Source organism: Eptesicus fuscus, chromosome 1, assembly GCF_027574615.1.
Source record: "Eptesicus fuscus isolate TK198812 chromosome 1, DD_ASM_mEF_20220401, whole genome shotgun sequence".
Classification (NCBI taxonomy): domain Eukaryota; kingdom Metazoa; phylum Chordata; class Mammalia; order Chiroptera; family Vespertilionidae; genus Eptesicus; species Eptesicus fuscus.
In genome coordinates, this window is record NC_072473.1 from 119,012,100 (window position 1) to 119,032,822 (window position 20,723).

General features: G+C 43.1%; 1 protein-coding gene across 4 annotated transcripts in view; it reads right to left on the reverse strand.

Annotated features, from left to right (window-relative positions):
* Positions 1 to 19,668, reverse strand: part of STAG2 (stromal antigen 2) — a 154,504-nt gene extending 134,836 nt beyond the window's left edge. For 3 of the 4 annotated variants that reach the window (XM_054709219.1, XM_008158886.3, XM_054709252.1), the window contains exon 1: positions 19,434 to 19,668. The gene's annotated coding sequence lies outside the window, so the exon portion shown is untranslated. Of the gene's footprint in view, positions 1 to 18,435; positions 18,620 to 19,433 lie in introns of those variants that run through there. The other variant, XM_028135665.2, reaches the window with a different exon arrangement.
* Between the last annotated feature and the right edge of the window lie 1,055 nt (positions 19,669 to 20,723).

The window sequence follows — 20,723 nt, forward strand, 5'->3', positions numbered from 1 at the left end:
ACTGAGACACAGGGGACTCGTAGGGCGGGGCTGACGGGAAACCAAGGCTGTCTGCTCCACCCTGAGACTCCGCCCCATCCAAGCTGAGCACAGAAGCTCTCCCAGCAGAGACACAGCTGATCCTCACAGCCAATTGGCCTGGAGGTCAACTCCCCCCAGTGATAACAACAACAATCTAGGCTTAACTACAACAAGACTGTGCACACAGCCCACAAAGGGGCACACCAAGAGTGTCCACCTCAGGTAACTGGAGAGGCTGAGCCACTGGGTCCTGCTAGGACACCTAGCACACAAAGCCACTCCATCAACTCAGGGAAGCAGCTAAAATGCGGAAACAAAGAGGCAGGTCACAAATGAAGGAAATGGAGGAAAGCAAACGACTGGATATAGAATTCAAAACCATGGTTATAAGGTTTTTCAAGAATTTCCTAGAAAAGGCTGATAAATTTAGTGAGACCCTTGAGGATATGAAAAAGTATCAACTAGAAATTAAGCATACACTGACTGAAATAAAAAATATTATACAGAGACCTAAAAGCAGACTAGAGGATCGCAAGAATCAAGTCAAAGATTTCAAATACAAAGAAGCAAAAAACACTCCTCTGGAAAAGCAAAAAGAAAAAAGAATCCAAAAATTTGAAGATAGTGTAAGGAGCCTCTGGGACAACTTCAAGCATACCAACATCAGAATTATGGGGGTCCCAGAAGAAGAGAGAGAGCAAGATACTGAAAACCTATTTGAAGAAATATTGACCGAAAACTTCCCCCACCTGGTAAAAGAAATAGACTTACAAGTCTAGGAAGCGCACAGAACCCCAAACAAAAGGAATCCAAAGAGGAACACACCAAGACACATCATAATTAAAATGCCAAGAGCAAAAGACAAAGAGAGAATATTAAAAGCAGCAAGAGAAAAAGTTAATTACCTACAAGGGAACACCCATACGATTGTCAGCTGATTTCTCAACAGAAACTATGCAGGCCAGACGGGAATGGCAAGAAATATTCAAAGTGATGAATAGCAAGAAACTACAAGCAAGATTACTCTACCCAGCAAAGCTATCATTCAGAATTGAAGGTCAGATAAAGAGCTTCACAGATAAGAAAAAGCTAAAGGAGTTCATCACCACCAAACCAGAATTATATGAAATGCTGAAAGGTATTCTTTAAGAAGAGGAAGAAGAAGAAAAAGGTAAAGATAAAAATTATGAAAAACAAATACATAGCTATCAACAAGTGAATCTAAAAACCAAGGGAATAAAAAATCTGATGAAGAGAAAAAAACTGGTGAATATAATAGAATCAGGGGCATAGAAAGGGAGTGGACTGACAATTCTCAGGGGAAAAGGGGAGTGGGAGGTGCAGGAAGAGATTGGACAAAAAGCGTACACCTATGGATGAGGACAGTGAGGGGGAGGTAAGGGCAGAGCGTGGAGTAGGAACCTGGTGGAGGGGAGCTATGGGGGAAAAAAAGAGGAACAATTGTAATAATCTGAACAATAAAGATTTATTAAATTAAAAAAAAAATAAATAAAAATAAATGTTAATTCGCGCATGCACGATACATATAAAGCTCTTGCTGGCACTAATCGCACACGTGTGTCTCGATCTGTCACTGTCAATCATGAATTTGGTTGACACTTCTATTATAGAGAAAGGGTGAATAGTGATATCAAAATATTCCTTCTAATTAATTTCCTTTCAATGTGCACAAATCCATGCACCGGACCACTAGTTTAAAAATAAACGTTGACTCACACATTCACAATACATATAAAACTCTTGCTGGCGCCAATTACACACGTGTTTTAATTTTATACTACTACTAGAGGCCCAGTGCACGTGCACCAGTGGGGTCCCTCGGCCTGGCCTGCGCCCTCCCTCTCGCAATCCGTGACCCCTCAGGGGATGTTGGACTGCCGGTTTCGGCCCGATCCCCGCACTAATCTTTCTTCTAATTAATTTCCTTTTGATGTGCACAAATTCGTGCACCGAGCCACTAGTAATCTATAATAATAAAAGGGTACTATGCTAATTAGACCAGATGTCCTTCCTGATGAAGCTGGGGCTACAGATGCGGGTTGGAGGCAGCCACCGCGGCTGTGATGGGAGGGATCCAGGCAGCTGCCATGGTTGCGAAGGCCTACTCTCGCACAAATTTCGTCCATCGGGCCTCTAGTATCATATAAGGCAGATGAGATTATATCTATTTTATGCTTGGGAAACCTAAGGATCATAACTTTGCCTAATCTTCTGCTGACCTTTTAAATTCCTATAAGGATGAACAAACACAATTCCACAATTAAAGAGAGAACTTAAATACAATGCCAGGATGAGGAAACTATTCACATTAATGGTGCTATAGCACCAAGAATGCAGACTCTATAGCCAGATTGCCTGGGTTCACATCAAGCTTCCACCTCTTCCTAGATACAGCAGGTCCTCAAATTATATCAATTATTCAACATCATCTATATATATAAAAGCCTAAGCGACTGGCCAACGGCCAGTAGCTATGATGCACACTGACCACCAGGGGACAGATGCTCAATGAACAGACATGGAAACATGAAAGGACTGATGAATCTCAGGGGGAAGGGGGAAGGGGGGAAGAAAGAGATTAACCAAAGCTCTTATATGCATAATAGAAGCCTGGTACATGAATCCTGGCCTGTAGGGATCGGGCCAAAACCGGCTCTCCAACATCCCCCGCGGGAGTCTCAGATTGTGAGAGGGCACAGGCCAGGCCAAGGGACCCCAGTGGGGTAGGAATCCGTGCACTGGACCTCTAGTTTCTGTATAATGTTGACGAAAATATTCAATTCTCAGCCAGGACCACTGACTGTGCAGAGTTTGCATGTTCTCCCCATGTTTGTGTGGGTTTTCTCCAGGAACTCCGGTTTCCTCCCACACCCCAAAGATGCGCATATGAGGTATACTGGCATGTCTACAGTATCCCAGTCCCTGTGAATATGAGTGCACCCTGTAATGGGAGAGCATCCTGTAAGGGGTGGGTCCCACCTTGCAACCCTGGAAGTTTTTCTTTTTATAAATTATCTGAGAGAGAGAGAGAGAGAGAAAACATCAATGTGAGAGAGAAACATCCATCGGGATCCAGAACTTGGAACCCGGGTATGTACCCTAAACAGTAATCAAACTCACCACTTTTTGGTGTACAGAACGATGCTCCAACCAACTAAACCACACTGGCCAGAGCTTGTTTTTCTTAATATCCCTTAAATGTATGTATAGCTCACATTCATTTCAATGTTTAATACTAGAAATGTTTTGAGTCTTCTGTTAGAAATTTGGTTGATTATGTGATCAGAAATATTCTGTAGGAACTTAACTCTTGCTTATATCAATTAGCCTACAGTAAAACTGGTTTTGTTACATGTTGTTTTGCTTAAAGTTACCATCTCCAAGGACCTATCGAGGACATTAAGTGATGACTTACTATACATGTACTTGGACAATTTGTTGTCACACTGCACCTGTTTTCTCACCTGTAAATAGGAAATAATAATAGCACCTACCTCTCAGGGTTATTGAGAGGATTAAATGGGTTAATTTTTTAAAGTCACCTCTACTTCAGTTACTAGCATATACAAGTGCCTAACATATAGTTATCTAGCATTAGCAGTAATAGCGTAAAAAAAGAAAATTACCACCAAACATTTCTACTTTCCATGGAGAATTTTAGAAATTGTAAAAATAATAGATATGGAAAAGCAGCAAAAAAGAAAGGCTGGAGAAAATCAAAACAGGCCCTGGCCGGGTAGCTCAGTTGGTTAGAGCATCATCCCAATACATCGAGGTTGCGGGTTCGAACCTCAGTGAGGGCATATAAAAGAATCAATGGCCCTGGCCGGTTTGGCTCAGTGGGTAGAGCATTGGCCTTTGGACTAAAGGGTCCCCGGTTCGATTCCGGCCAAGGGCATGTGCCTGAGTTGCGGGCTCGATCCCCAGTGTGGGGTGTGCAGGAGGCAGCCCATCAGTGATTTGTCTCATCACTGATGTTTCTGTCTCTTTCCCTCTCCCTTCCTCTCTGAAATCAATAAAAATATATTTTTTAAAAAAAGAATCAATGAATGAATGAATACTAGTAAATAAGTGGAACAACAAATTGATATCTCTCTCTTTCTCTCTCCTCCCTCCCTTCCTTTCTCTAAAATCAATCAATAAATAAAAGAAAATGAGAAACAGAACAGAACAATGCAAAGTGGCATCATAATGTTGCCTGCATTTAGACTAATTAACCTGAACAGATTATTCCTATAAGTATTATTACCCTTTAGTAAGAACACTACTTGTGACATATATGCCAATAAAGGTTTGGCTAACATTTGGCTTTCTAATTTATAACAGGTTTAATTCCTTAATATTAATTCACGTTGTCACTTTACTGAGGATTAAAACAAGTATAATATCACAAACATTGTCATCTTCCCCCCCAACCTTCTTCTAGTTGTTACTTGATGTTTATTATAAAATATGAAACATTATCACATGTAATTTCAGATTAAGAATGATTTATCCTCTATTAGCTCCTGGTAGAAAATAAACCTTCCCCCTACCTAATTTTCCAAAATTTTCTGACTACTTTGAGAAGTTTAACTTCCTCCTCAGTCTGTCTCATCAATTTAGAATTCCTGTCTCTTTAATTCTCTATCTCCAAAAAGTTATCACTATGGCCCTGGTGGGTGTGGCTCAGTTAGTTGAGCATTATCCCATGTGCCAAAAGGTCACTGGTTTGATTCCCAGTGGGGGCAACTACCCAGGTTATCAGTTCCATCCCTGGTTGGGGTGAGTCATGAGGTAGCCAAATGACGTTTCTCTCTCTCTCTCTCTCTCTCTCTAAAATCAATAAAAAACATTTTTTTAACGTTATCACTACGAAATCCATAAATCATCCCACTGGGAGGCAGTGTATCCCCATGTAAAGAAGTGTGCTAGAATTAGGCAGAATTGGATTCAAAAGTAAGCTCTGCCACTTACTAATAACTGAGTTATCTTGGGCAAGTCACTTAACCAATTCTGAACCTCAGTAAATGAAAATACCATCAGCTACCTCACATGGTTGCTGTTAAAAATTAAATGTTACAAAGCCTAGTACAACTACTACATAATATCCTATAGATACAAACTTAAAGTTTATCATTAATGCAAAGCCAACTAGAGGAAACAAATTGACAACTTCTCTCCCAACATACAGTCCTGTAATGAATATCAATCATGTAATTATAATGCAGGGTTACATTTCTAGAAAACCTAAGGTTTCAATTCAATTATTTGAGAATCTGTATAATATCTACTACATAATAAGACAAGGACTCACACAAAATCAGATAAAAACGAATTCCTACTCTGAAGAAGTTAACAATTTAGTTATGAGATAAATTTGGATATTCACCAATATTGTACATTTAAACACTATATATTTATACACACAAATAATTACCTCTCAAGTTAGGTTTGCTACTTTTCTTCAGCAACCTGGATAGATGTCAGTCTACTTCAAAGGTTTAAAAACTAATTCCCTCTTTTCTAATATAATCCTGTATTGTCCAAATAATCCCTCTGAAATTTTTCAAGTTTGTCTAGAACATCAAAATATGAATGCAACTACTGAATAGTCCTCAATGAATAGTAGCACATTATGCACTGATATTTAATAAAAACTCAAAAAAGTACATATTCTCAGTGCTGGAAAAATCCATTTGTCATTGACAATTTTGCTTTTCAAAAACATACCTTCATACTTCTGCTTCCCTGCCAGCCATGGCTACCACCACTTCCTCAATTCTCTTGCCAGAGATCAAGTCTTTTGGCCTGAATTGAATGGTGTAAACAGGGAGGAACATATCCCAATGGGAAAATACTATGGCTTTGCTAATATTTCCTACATTTTCTCTACTTCTTTAGTGTAGAAGGGAAATTCTCAAAGGTTCATGTTCCTATCTTTAAAACGACTTATTTAAACCATATAAAGGCCTTTTTTTAGTAAGAGGATATTAAACGTGTTCTCTGTAATAACATTCTCATTGCCATAAAGTTTGCAAATTAAGTACAAGGCAGTAGACACGTTGGTGAGTATAGAAAACTTCTCTTTGCTTTGAAAAGAGAAAAAGGTTAGAAATCCAAGAAAAGAGGATATCATACATCCCAATTCTGAAATGGAAATATTTCAAATATACCAAACTGAAATCATCATACATAACCTATACAGAGAATGAATTTAATAAGCATCATATAACACTACAAAGACATTTCAAACTAACATTCCAACAGGGAATTCAAAAGTATAAATATATATAAATTTAAATTCCTATTTAAAAGCAAGTATTTATAACTTGAAATTTAAAAAGACACAAAAGTCCCATAATAGAGTGACTGCTGGTTGCCTCTTTTGCTTTTATACAGAACCAGAATATCATTTAGGTTTCAACCTTTGGATAGCAATAACTGATTATATGGGATGATCATGGGCTCTTTTAATTTAGTTTATTAACAACCACAAAAGACTAAAGCATTCCAAGGCTATATTAACAGTCCTCAATTGCTATTTTTCCCCCTAAAGCTTTCCAGAGTAATCCTTATTGTTAAATACTTGTCACTAATATCAAATTAAGGACATTATCAAATTATATTGACAACTATTGATTTTAGCCTAATATTCTTTAATATATAGCAATCCCAGTATATCTACCCTACCTAATAAGAGTAATACGCAAATTGATCGTACCTTCGCTATGCCCACAGCCAATCAGAGCGAACAAGATGGCGGTTAATTTGCATATACTGAGGGAGGGAGGAGTGAAGAAAGCAGAAAGCAAGGCAGCTGCGCGGGCGGGCAGCGGCGCGATTGTGGAGCACGCAGCCATGGTGGCCTCTGAGGCGGTGGTGGCAGTGGGCGGGGCGGGGCGTGGCAGGTGGTGTGCATGGCCGCGGAGGCCTTGGAGGCGATGGCAGGCAATGTGTGCGGTGGCAACTGTGCACGGCTGCAGCAGTGGCGGTGGGCAGGGCATGCAGCGGAGGCAGCGGGTGGGAAGTGGTGGGCGGGGAGTGGCAGGTGGTGTGCGAGGCCGTGGTGGCCTCGGAGGTGGTGGTGGCTGCGGGCAGGGTGTGGCAGGGCACACAGCAGCAGCAGCGCATGCGCGGCGGTTCGGGGTGCTCAGAGGCGGCGGCAGCGCATGGCCACAGAGGCAGCCACGTCAGCGGGCGTGAGGGTCGGGAGTGCAGGGCGAGGCTTGCAGGGGCAGCGGCTGTGTCCCCTGCGCGGCCGCAGAGGTGGCCGCGGGCTGGGGTGGGTGGGACGGGCGGGGGGGGCGCCCCTCCCACCCCTCCCACCGCAGCGGGAGAGGTGGGGGGCGGGCGGGAGAGGTCCACCAGAAGTCTTGCAGGAATATTCCTGTAACGGGTCCCTAGTATATATATAAAAAGCCAGCGACCAGAACACCATAACTGGAAAGACTGGTCACTATGACGCCCACTGTGGCCAGGGAACTGGCCCAATGGGGTGACAGGGCTGACTGGCCAACCTCCTGCAGTCCCTCCCCCACCCAACCCTGCCCGATGGGCCCCAACCACCCCGATTGGCCCATGGCCCCTCCCCCCAGCCAGCTCCGCCCCCGATCGGCCCCTCCCTCCCATGGCCCCACCCCCAGCCAAATCCCATGACCCCTCCCCCAGCCACTGACCCCCTATTGGCCCCCCACCCCATTTGGGGGGCGGGGCCTGCTGACCAATCACCCGCGACCCCTCCCCCCAGCTGGCTGGCCAACCTCTGACCATCTCCTCCTCCCAACAGGCACGGCCCTGATTGGGGCTGGGCCAGCCGGACCCCGTCCGTGCACGAATTCGTGCACTGGGCCTCTAGTCCTATATAATAAAAGAGTAATATGTAAATTATCCATCACTCCACGACAAAAATGGCAGCGCCCATAGCAGACGTTGGAGGCATTGCCCCGGCAACGGGAGCCCAGCATCTGCTCCTTGGCCGCGGGGGGGATCTCTGGCCAGAGGACTGGGAGCAGGACGCTGAGCTCACATCGCCAGCAGCGGCACAAGCTCAGTGTCCGCGCCACAGCTGTGCTGCAGGAGAGAAGGGGCCTGTGGGGCCACACGCCCATCGTCCCCGGCCGGCCGTGCAGCGGGAGTGAAGGGGCCTCTGGGGCCACGCGCCCATCGTCCCCGCCCAGGCCGGCTGTGCGGCAGGAGGGAAAGGGCCTCTGGGGCCACAAGACCAGAGTTCGGGAGCCCAGAGTCTGCGCCCCAGCCTGCCTTTTGGAGGGAGGGAAGGGGCCTGTGGGATCCGGAGCTCACCGTCCGCGCGGCAGGGGAGGAACCAGAAAAATGGATCTTTCCAGTTCCTGATGCTAACAGAGCCCTATAGGTGCCTGGGTCCTCCACCTGCAGCCCCAAGTCGCAGCCCAGCAGCCCCAGTCGCAGACTGGAAGCCCCCTGCCAGCAGTCCAGACAGGACCAGCATGGCGCCGTGGCAGGGGGGGCGGGGGCGGGGGGCGGGTGTCAGCGGGCACACTACAGACATCAAATCACTGCCACCAAGGCCACCCCCCACACACACTCGCAAGTAGTATGGTCCAAGGGGGTGACTCCTAAGGCAAGGCCCCCATGGCAGCTGATGCTCACCATGCCAGGTGAGGAAGCCAGACCTGAAAGCCCAAGCCCCTGAGTACCCAAGCTGCAGGGCGTCGTGGGCCCGGGCCCTGAGGAGGCCCCAGGACAAGCATCTTCCCAGAGGCTGTGCGGAAGGAGGGGAGGAACCTCTGGCTAGAGGCCGGGGTGAGGGATGCTGGCGTCTTTACAGACCAAGACCGGGCTGAGGGACACCCCCCCCCCCCCGCAACCCCATGCATGAATTTCGTGCACTGGGCCTCTAGTAATGTTATAAAAAAAGAATTATTTTTAATTGTTTTAACCCTCATCCAAGGACATGGTTAGAGGAAGGGGAAGGGGGGGGGGTCAGGAAGAGAAACATTGATCAGTTGCCTTCTCTATGTGCCTCAACCCGGAATAGAACATGCAACGCAGGTATGTACCCTGACTGGTAATCAAACTGGCAACCTCAACCAACTGAGCCACTCCAGCAGAGCAAAAAATATTTTTTTTATATTTTCAGAGTGATAAAGCCCAACTGACAATGTTATCTGAGGGCTGAGATTATATAATCTAGTTTGCCAGTGTGTATATATCCCCATTTCTGTAGGCACTTTTCAGTACCAGTTTGTTTGTTTGTTTAATCCTCACCCAAGGATATGTATACTGATTTGGGGGGGAGAGAAACAGTGTGAACATCAATGTGAGAGAGAAACATTGATCAGTGGCCTCCTGCGCCAACCACGGATTGAACCCACAACCTAGGTATGTGACCTAACCAGGAATTGAAACCGCAACCTTTTGGTTTACAGGATGAAGTTCAAACCAACTGGACCACACAGCCAGGGCCAGCAATAGCTTGTTAAATTTTTTTTCATTGACACTTTTTTTAGAGAGGGAGGGAAGGAGAGAGAGAGAAACATCAATGAGAAAAACATCATAGATTGGCTGCCTACTGGGGATCAAGCCTGCAACCCAGGCTTAAAAAAACTGCATTAATCTACACTAATAAAAGAGAAAGATGCAAATTGATCATACCTCCGAGATGCCCACCAGCGAATCAGGAGTGAGTATGCAAGTTAACCCAACAAAGATGACGGGTTAACTTGCATATGCAGGCATGGAGCAAAGACTGAAGTCTGAAGAGGCTTGGCTTCTCTGCTGCGGCCAGAGTGAAGGCCTGGGTCCTGGGTGCCGGAGGAAAACCGGTGCCGGCAGCCAGGGGAAGGAAGGTCTATTGCACAAATCTTCGTGCAACGGGCCTCTAGTTTCATATAATAAATCAAATCCTCAAGAAATAAACTTTTTGTCTGCCAATCACTCAAATTCCTTCATCTGGTCAGAAATGCGGTTCTCGCCCTAGCTCATTTGTCTCAGTGGATAGAGCATCAGCCTGCAGACTGAAGGGTCCCAGTTTTGATTCCGGTCAAGGGCATATATGCCTGGATTGTGGGCTCAATCCCCAGTAAGGGGCATGCAGGAGGCAGCTGATCAATGATTCTCTCATCATTGATGTTTCTATCTCTTGCTTCCTCTCCCTTCCTCTCTGAAATCAATAAAAATATTTTTTAAAAAAAGAAATGCGGTTCTCTACACCCCTCCCAACTTCATGATGGCTTTAATGAACTAAATAAATAAGACTTTTAAAAAATTGAATAGACCTACTTAATGACCTCTATTGTTTATAAAATAGTGACACCAACAAAACCTCCAAAAGTAAACTAGCTAGGGTGGAAAAATCACAAATTCCTCAATGAAATATTAAAATACCCAAGCATGAAAATAAAACTCAAAGTCCTCTTAAGATGGGGGGGGGGGGAATGGGAGACATCTGGCCCATGGGACATATAAGGCCTGCAAAATCGTTTAGTCTGGCCCTGCCAAGGCATTAGGGGTGAGTTAATTAAATGTTTGACCCAATATAGCAGGCTAATTTTTAAGTTGATAATTTTGTGTGGCCCGTGAATGATGTTAAAAATATCCAAATGGGCCCTAGCTGGTTTGGCTCAGTGGAGAGAGGGTCGGCCTGCGGAGTGAAGGGTCCCAGGTTTGATTCCAGTCAAGAGCACACTCTCAGGTTGCAGGGTCAATCCCCAATGGGGGGCGCGTGCAGGAGGCAGCCGATCAATGATTCTCTCTCATCATTGATGCTTCTATTCTTCTCCCTTCCTCTCTAAAATATATATATATCTCCAAATGGCCCTTGGTAGAGAAAAAGTTTCCCACCCCTGGTAGGAAATTTTTATTAAATGATACACCAATCTCTGGAAGACTTAACTCTCAAATTATATTACCAAATTAGTTTTAACTTCAGATAAGTCTATAAACTGGACCTTTTTCTTTCTTTTCTAATATGACTTCTCCCTAGTCACAAAATTATTTCTTTCAGCTTTCTTCTCAGAATAAACTTTCCACATAAGATTCCCTATGAAATATTATAAAATTCACATTTCTTTCTAAAATAAATGGTAAAGGACTCTGAATAATATGTAAGGAAAAGAAACCCCAATGTAATCAGTAAAATTATTCTGTAATTTTCTCTTTTATCTAGGCAAACCTCAGAGAAGTTGCTTTTTAACATTAAGACAGAATTGCTGAAGTCTTAACAATCACTTGAAAAAAGTCTACCGGCTCTTTAAAACAACGCTGTATCTTGTCTTTTACTATCAAACCTACACCTACAAAAACTCCTCCAAAAGAGTAAAAGTAAACAAACTTTCAGAATATGGCAGTTTACAGAAATATAAATCACTTTCATACCCAAAGAAATCTCTGTAAGGGTTTCAAATCCCTTCCTACTACTTACTAATTGCGCAAGTTACTTGACCTCCCTATACTTTTGGTTTCCTCTTCTTAATTAGGGTCATCATAATCCTAGTTTCTCTGAGAGAATCCTAGTTTATATTTATACTATTATCCTAGCATACCATCAGGCTAGTGCCCCCTTTCACTCTTAAAAATATCCTGGTTTGAACAATAAATCACATGTCATCTTACCTCATAAGGTTATGAAGATTAGGTGAGCTAATACACCTATGACATTTCTAACATGTCTGGGATATGGTCAGTTACTGTTAGCTATTGTTAATGTTACAGTCATTGTCAAAGCCTTTTTATAAAAAAGTTTTTTGCATAATGAACAGAGCTCCTACAATATTCCTTTTTACAAATAAAATTATGCATTTAACTTCCCACATTCAATTCTTTAAAACAACTAAATAGCACTAACTAGTTGACATCAAGACTAACCAATTTATCCCACAGAGATGGCAATATTACCAATTGCATTCACATTTTATCATACATAAGTTTTAGTTGAGGCTATATTAGGGTTACTGACAGGAAATTAACTGTGGAAAGTAAAACTCTGATTAGTGCCAAACCAAGTCTCTGAATATTCTAGCAGTCTTTCTCAACCAGTGTTCCTCATATTAACTATTGGATCAGAAAATGATTTGAGGGACAATTTCCTGAATTCTCCCAACAATGGTACATAACTGGCATCTTTCTAGATGGCACAGGAAAACTATTACATACAATGGATGCCTTGGGGCATAATTCTGTAGTAGAACACCAAGGTCTTGGTATTCTTGGAGTACAAAGGGGGAAATATGGATGAAAAGACTCAATATTAAAGAGTGTGGATAGAAGACTGCATCACCTGGAAAAATTACTTCCTACAAAATGAAGCTTAAGGAAATGATTAACAAAAAATATATAAATTTTACTCATGGCTATGAAAAGCACTGATATATTGAATTTTACTTCATCTCCACTAATTTATCTTAGGCCAGATATCCAACATCTAGCATTCCTTCAGGTAAGAAAAATTCTAGTTATAGTTTATGAAACACAATAAGGAAAAGGAAAAAGCAGAGAAAACTGAGGTCAAGATTCTGATCACTAATGAATTTAATAATCCAAGGCATCAATATTACCTATTATCTCAGACAAAAGTGAACAACAAAGTTTAATAAAGTGAATAGATGAACTAGAATAAAACAGAGAAGATACTAACACTTAAAATATTTTTAAAGCACCATTAAGTAACCAAAAAAAAAATCCCCCTACAGAACCAATCAGAGTAGTGAATTATAAAAAGATCACCTAAATTTTTATTTCAAATCCAACCACTCAGTAAACAAACTGAATGATTGGGAACTATTCTCAGACACACTCAGCCTCCATTCACTATAGAGCATAAATGACAGAAAAAAAACAGTGAAACTGTTCTATCTACCATTGTATGTCCAAAAAAAAAATACAATTCAACATATTATCCCACAAACTTTTGTATAATGAGCATGCTCAGAAACAAAGCTCCGACTTATTTCAACTATTAGTATAAAACACAATTTAGACCTTTCACCAGGCTGCAACTCATCTAACCCTGTGTAAAAATCTGCATTTATCTTGACCTATACATGAAAAAAATCTTCGTTTTCTACATTAAAATGATACATGCTTTCTGGTTAGAGATAACCCAAGACCTAAACGAGTTAAGGGAAATTACTGAGCTTAACAAAAAAGGCCAAACTTGTGTGTGAATTCTGGCTGACAATCATTATCATGAAACAAGCCATTTATCTTGAGTGCCTCAGCTTCCCCATCTGTAAAATAATAACCACCTATCCTGCAAGGTAGCTGAGATTAAACAACACATTAAAACACATAGTTATTGGCATTTAAAAGGAACTCAAATGGCAACTAGACTAAGACTTTCTTAGAATATCTCAGGATGCAACAATTTATAGGTTAAATCCCATTACAACAAAGGTTACCCATGCAAAGTGTAAACAGGAATATTGCCTTTAGCAACATTCAACAGAATTTAAACTATTTTTCAAAGAAAGTTTACCTTTTAGTTGTACATTAGATTATATGCTTATAGAAATCTTTCTAGTTTGCCTCATCAAGCCTAGTCATGCATTTTCCAATTAAAATAATTAAAAAAAAACAGACCATTGACATTATTCACCCTCCCTTCCTTTGGGGGAGAAGAGTTTAAAACAATTCAATAATCTCTTGACTAGACTAACCATATTTTAAAACTTTTTGTTTTCTTCTGGCTACTATCAAATATGGAACTATAGCAAGCATATGCTAAAAACACAATACAGGCAGCTGCTAAAAAGTTGTGTTTTTTTTTCATGCACATATACAAAAATTAAGACTCTACCAAGCAAGACCACTTACACTGATGATAAATTTGGTTAAAAGTAAATGCAAAGCAAGCAACTCAAGAGACTGGGGGGAAAAATCAAACTGACAATTTTGTTTTCTCACATATCTTTGCCAAATAGAACATGCAATAACCACAGCTCAAGATATCCAGAGATACAGAAAATTATTATACCAGGACAACACTGGACCACAAATTAAAAGTTCAAACTATATATCAAAAATAGATTATGAGAGAAATGTAAAGAACTTCTAAAATAACCTGTTATCTTTCAAGTTTTTTCTTTACTCTCCAATGATTAATCACTTTTCCTACATACTGATACCCATAGCTAAATGGAATTTATCCCTTTCCTTTGCTATGCTCCCCAAGTCCCAAAATAAGTATACTATAATGCTCCACTGTACTGGAAACTGTTATGTCCAATTCTCTGAATAATCGACTAACAGAGATTTCAAAGTGCTAACACAAGTCCAGAGTATTTTTTAAAAACATGAGATGCAAAAAAAATAACATTAAAGATAGTTATCCCAATGAGACATACGACAAATCATTGTGTCCATTTAATGTAAAATTTAAGCTCAAAAGTTAACTTGCAGCATCAAAAACTGAAGTCTTCCATTTATTATAAAGAACCCAATGGTTGAGCATTGACCCATGAACCAAGAGGTCCCTGGTTTGATTAGGATTCAGGGTCAGGGCACACGCCCGGGTTGATTCCCGGTAGGGGGCATGAAGGAGGCAGTAGACTGATGTTTCTCTCAATGTTTCTCTTCTCATCACGTTTCTATCTCTCTGTCCCTCTCCTCTACCTCTCTCTAAAATCAATAAAAACATTTAAAAACCAGTAACTAAAATGAGAAAATTGTTTTAAAAAATAACCCAAAGCAAAAAAGAATAAGCTATTCACTGTTTACTCCCTTCCCACACATGACTGTGGGTGGCATCAGTTAAACATGCAGAATACTAAGCATTACTAAACTGTCCAATGCAAGTATTTTCACATCTATCCCTATATTCCCAAAGGATAATCTGAGCCTGAGCCGGTTCCCCACCCAACCACACCGATTTTAATTCATGGGTCCTCAGGCTACCAATCAAAGTCAATAAGGTCGAAAAAGAAAACAATGAAAAAGGAATGTAGAATTGAATTTAATTAAAATCTTAAGTGTTTGAGCTTTTAAAAAAATCCTAACTAAATAGACTTCAAAGTTACCAAACTCATAATTTGTTGGTTTAGTAGTTTAGCTGTTGCCTCACCACAATAAAATAAATCTAAAGCCACAATCCTCATCATCTACTTAAGATTATTTGCATACAAGAATTCAAAATATGCAATTTGTCTTAACATCCTTCTAAAGCTAAAATGTTGAATATGAAATATACAAACAGATTAATATTAACAGTTATAAAATGTCTGTGCCCAGAAAAGGGTAGAATTGTTTTTGTAAGGATTAGGAAACACACCTTACCAAACATGAAATTAAATATCCATTATTTTGGATTCCCTGTAGAACTTTGACATATGTTCAAAAATACATCTCGTGGGGGGAGGAGTCACTGACATTGACCACCACAAAATTGCAGAAAATAAGGCACTTACCTTCAAAGAATTTAGGAGTAATTCACAGATACACTAACTGAGACAGAGTTTTAACTGCATTGCACTTTTATTTTATAGTTGATGGGTAACGGTCAGAATTTTTGTAATAGAAAACATTACAATACTTTACATATCAACTTTAAACTATTTATAGCACCAGATCCTTGGGGAGGGGGGGGTATAACACACTTTATATGTATACATTTTCATATCAGTTTTTTTTTTTTTTAAAAAAAGGACATACCCTACACCCACTGCCAATTTCTGATACCTTAGAATGCTAGTTATTTCACTGTGGGAAAGAATGGCTAATAAGTACATTTATTTTCCAATCCTTTTCTCTACCCACTCATTAAACACCAAATACTGAAACTGAATTCGATGGCTATGGATCTTCCTACCAGGAATGCTCCCTAGGGCACCCGAACCCCTTCTACTGTCACTAATTCCAACTGCCAAAGCCCCTCCTATTAATAGTAAATCCTTTCATACTGACTCACTGTAACTCCAACTTAATGAAATAGACACCAAGCAAAATTTACATTTTCTAATGGAATTTTCCTATTTTCAGACGATTAAAAAAACAAAAGTAGAGCACATTCTCAACTAAGTTACAAACAATTCAAGTTCAACCAATTTATAAGAGTTTATGTTGCTCATTCTATACTGGTTCGATTTAAATATATTTTTGAAAGTTGGTATATTAGGCATTGTACAATTACTTATACACAAGGCCAAGCTTTCTATGCAAATAATTTGATATGTAAATATAAATTTAAGCTGTTACCCCAAAATTGCAAGACAATTTGAAAAATTCTTTAAACTTGCTTAATTATGGAAATTTAAGTACACACAAAGCTAGAAAGAACGGTACAATGAGCTCTCCTGTACTCACCCATCCAGCTACAATCATCAACTCAAGGCCACTTTTGTTTGATCTGTTACCTTCCACTGCTTCCTCCCCCAATTTTTATCTTTAGAAAATAATTAAAAGGAAGACACTGTGCTCAGTAAGTACACTGAGTACAGCAAGAAAACAAAATTTTAACAGAGTAACTGTAAAGCCACCCTACACAATTCCTTGTTAGGTGGTAAATTTAAAAGAATTCCGTTAAAAAACAAAGAAATAGCCATCTTTAAGAATTTTAATGTCGTCCATAAGATCCAAATGACATATTTAAAATTATATCTAATAGGATAAATAGGAACATGTGATGAAAATGAACTTAAACGTGTGTAATCAGCTTGCATTCATATAGCACGTTGGCTCAAAATGAAAAGAAAAAAAAACAGGCTATTTAACATCATGTCATAAAATTACAATTCAACCACTTGAAAAACCGATGAACACTTATGCCCTTCTGATCCCTAATTATAGATAGATATCAATGCAGAAAGAAAACCAGGCATTTTAACATTAGTTGAAAATGTTCAAAATTAACACCACCGTTCATTGGAAAATATATGAAAGCAAGTCTAAACTACCTGAATTGTATGTCATCAAACAAATGTATCCACTTTCCAGGACTGGGTTATTTCTTTTTTTTAATAAGTTCACATATACCCTTAAACGAAACGCGCTAGGCTACAGAGAGAATTAGGAGACCGCCTCCTGCTTTTGCTCCTAACCAATACGCAGAGAGAGAAGGTTGGCAGGAAAGTGCTGCGAGGACAGTAACAAACACCAGCAGCTCCCGAGCAGGCCCAGCTAGAGCCAGGAATGACGCACTTCGGTAACCCGACTCTTTCTCCCCTCCACCCCCGCCCCCAGCAGCGGTGCTGACACCGCCAACAGCCCGGAGTAGGAAAAAAAGACAACAGAAAAAAAGGCAGAGGGTTCGACTGCACCAGGTTTCATCAAGAAACCTCGATTATTCCTCTTTCGACACTAACCACTAGGACTAAACAGGAAAAGAAGCTTGTGCTTAAGCAAGTCCCATCATGGTGGTTTAAGAGTCACTAAATTAAGCTGATAATGAGTCCAATCCACAGAGACAAATACAGGGTGTGGCTGCTGTGAAATACGGCGGTCCGTGGGAGAAAAGGGGTATGGAATTTACACTCCAGTATGAGGGGGAAGATGAGGCTACACGGGAGCGGGGGGGAGGGGGGGGCGGCCCGCGCATTTTAAGGAACCATTTCAAACCGGCAAGCTTTTCGTTTACTTTAACCTAATCCTACAGATCAAAAGTTTCTAATAGATATATCATGTAAACTGTAAATAACCATTTAATCAAACACCATGACCCTCAAAAAACTACATCTAAGAGAAAGGAAGGGGGGGTAGGCAACATAAAACATTTCTAGGCCACGGAGAAAGTCACAAACCGGATGAAACTAATGCAATATTAAAAATTAAAGCTGAACACTGCAGCACGAAAAAAACACACACGATAAAACCCATTACAGTCCGGGATTAAAAATAAAATGACATATACACCAGCGGGGAGGGAAAACTAAATGTCGAAAGTACAGCAGCTTACTGAGAAGAGAAAAAAACTAAAGGCAAAACAAGACATTCTCGCGACACACAAAAACCATAAGGGCAGAAATCAACAATACGTTTACGAATATAGGCCAGAAGAAAATGGGAACGGGGCTCAAAGTTTTTGCGGAACTACTTGATGCTGTTTCCCACACCTTCTCTCTCCCATGGCCCATCCGACCCTTTTCGTCCCTACAATCGCCGTCCACAGATCACCGGGTACGGGAAAGAAGGAAAAAGAAAGTCAACCCCTAGCCAGAATAAAAGTGTGGAGGGAAAAAGCAGAAGCTGCCTACCTGGGGCAAGGATCAGCTCGGTTCGTGTCTTGAGAAAGACAGCGCGGGTGGGGGTGGGAACGAAAAGCAGCACTAAAACTAAAACAAAAGTGGCGCCAAAACCCCCCAACAAACAGCCTTCCACTCCCGCCCTTCCCCCCTCCTCCCATGCCAGCCAGGCAGGGCCCCCTTCGGGGCAAGGACTGCACGAGGGGGCCAACGCCGCCAGACCCCGACCTATTTATAAAATTGTTGCCCGAAGAAAACTGACCGAAGTCGGGCCTCGGAAGGGATGGAGAGATCGATGCCAATCGCTTTCCCCAGCAGTTTCCCCACCACGCGCTGGAGATGATGGGGCGGGGGAGAAGCCGAGGGGCCCGTCACATGAATGTTGTTCCCTCTCTAGGAAGGGAGGAAGAGAGGGAGGGAGAGGAGGGAGGGAGGAAAGGAAGGAGGGGAAGGGAGAAGGGAGGGGGCACGAGGGAGGGGTGTGATCAGAGTAGATTTTCCCTCGCCTCCCTCGGTCCGAGGCCCAAATATACACAACTGAGCCTCCTCTCCTCCCCTCCCCCCAGGTTCCCAGCACCACCATTTTGCTCTCTTCCTTCCCCTCACCACGATACCGCGCTCTCCCCCACCCACTCGCAGCCTCCCCGGCTAGCCTCCCCGACTAGGCTCGCACCCCACCCCACCCCACCTCCAGTTCTGGCTCTCTCAGCCTTAAGAGCCTGCCGGAGAAAAGGCACCTAAATCTAATGCTACACAGAGAAACGGAGCCTCCATCTTGCGCTGCTCCACGTTCTCCATTTTGGGCCACCCATGGGGGGGGGGGGTCTCCGTAGAGGCCCCGAGGGAGAGTGGGGCGAGGGAAGGAAGAGAAAATCTTCAGCGAGGGTAGTCGAAAAGAAGAGTCCTGCGGTAGAAAGCCACTCTAGGAGTAGGAGGTAGGGAGGAAGGAGGCTGGAAGTTCCTTGGTAGTGTGGAGGTAGGGACTTGGAGGGGAACAAGGGAGAAAGAAGGGCTGGAGGTTATGCGGGGCCGAACAGGAGTCCCCGCGGCCTGGACTTGGCCAGCCACTCCACCACGGGCCCCGCTGGGGGCCAAGGAAGAAGAGGAGAAATTAAATGGCAACGAGGCGCCCAATCGCTTTCCCTCCCAACTCCTCTCCCGCGCCCTATTTCAACCATACACACCTCACGGTGGGCCCCGCGCCCTCCGGGTGCCCCTCCAAACTTCTAGAAGCTTCGCCTCCGCCATTTTATAACTTACCTCCCCCCTCAGCGTACACAGAGGCAGCAACGAGACTGTTCGCCTCCCCCACTCCTTCCTTCTTTCTCAGGCCGGGGGCTTCTTCACCCCTGGGCTGGTACAAGATATTTTCCCCTTCCTCTTCTTTACACCCTCGAATTCTACTCAGGGACGGAAGCTCCCGCGGTTCTAGAACGGTGGGGGGTTTTGAAAGTGGCGGTCGGATCCGGCGGGGTTTTTTTTTTTCTTTTTTTTTTTTTTTCTTTCTCTTTTTTTTTTTTTTTTTTCTTTTTTTTTTCTTTTTTTTTTTTTTTGGTGGCGCTTCGGGATTGTTTGGGGTGTTCGCTCTTCGGCGACTTGGAGGCGAATGGAACGCGCAGGCGCCATCTGTCGGCCAGGAACCCGCGCGCGGCTCCCGTTGGGAGGGAGCGGCATCTAGCGGCAGCGCGCCGGCACTGCAGGGCCGGGCTCCGGCCCGCCCACCTCTCGTCCTCCTCCCCGTCGCCAGCCAATCGCGGCCGCCTGCCTCGGGTGCAGCGTCTGGAAACCGCCTCCAAACGAGGCCCCCGCAGGGGCGCGCCGCCGAGTGGGGTAAACAAGGTGCCGTGCCCGCGCCTGACTTACTCATTCGTTTGGCAGCGCTTCCGCCGCGGACCCAATGGGGCCGCATTTCCTATTTCTTTATTGGGAGGGTCGACGGGAGAGCGGTCGGAATGTCCGGCGGAGCCTTGGGCCGTGGGAAATCCCAAAAGCTAGCTGGGAATTCGTCCCCCGGGTCCCTTTGCCCCCCTCCCCTCCGCGCAGCCCGAGGGAGTAGCTCTGTCGGGCATCACCCTGCGACGTCCCCTCCTCTGACACGCCCCAGCGAGGGGCCATGGCCCTAGTTTCTGAACCCTGTCTTCACCGTGGCCCCAATTCCTTCCCACCGAAAGAACTCAACTTGCCTAACTCTGGCACCTGAGCCTAAGTGATTTAGGGGTTTTGCTTTTTGAGTTTTTGTTTTGTGTGCTTTTTGTTTCAGGTGTGGAAAGAAAGCGAGCTAATTCTTTGCCAGGAAGACCTAGCACTGGGGGTAATTTTTTTTTCTTTACAACTCACTATTCCCGTCTACCAGAAAACTTGGTCTTTCTCCCGGGTTTGGAAGACCAGGGAACTGGGCTACTAGGCTAGGCCGGGCGCCCGACCAATTTATTCTAGACTTTTGGGGCGGTGAGGTGGGGGGATGGGACAGAGCAAAATGTAGGGAAAGTGAAATTTGGGTAAAAGAAATCATGAGGGACCTACAAGGTCTTCCCCACTTCCCCCGCTTGT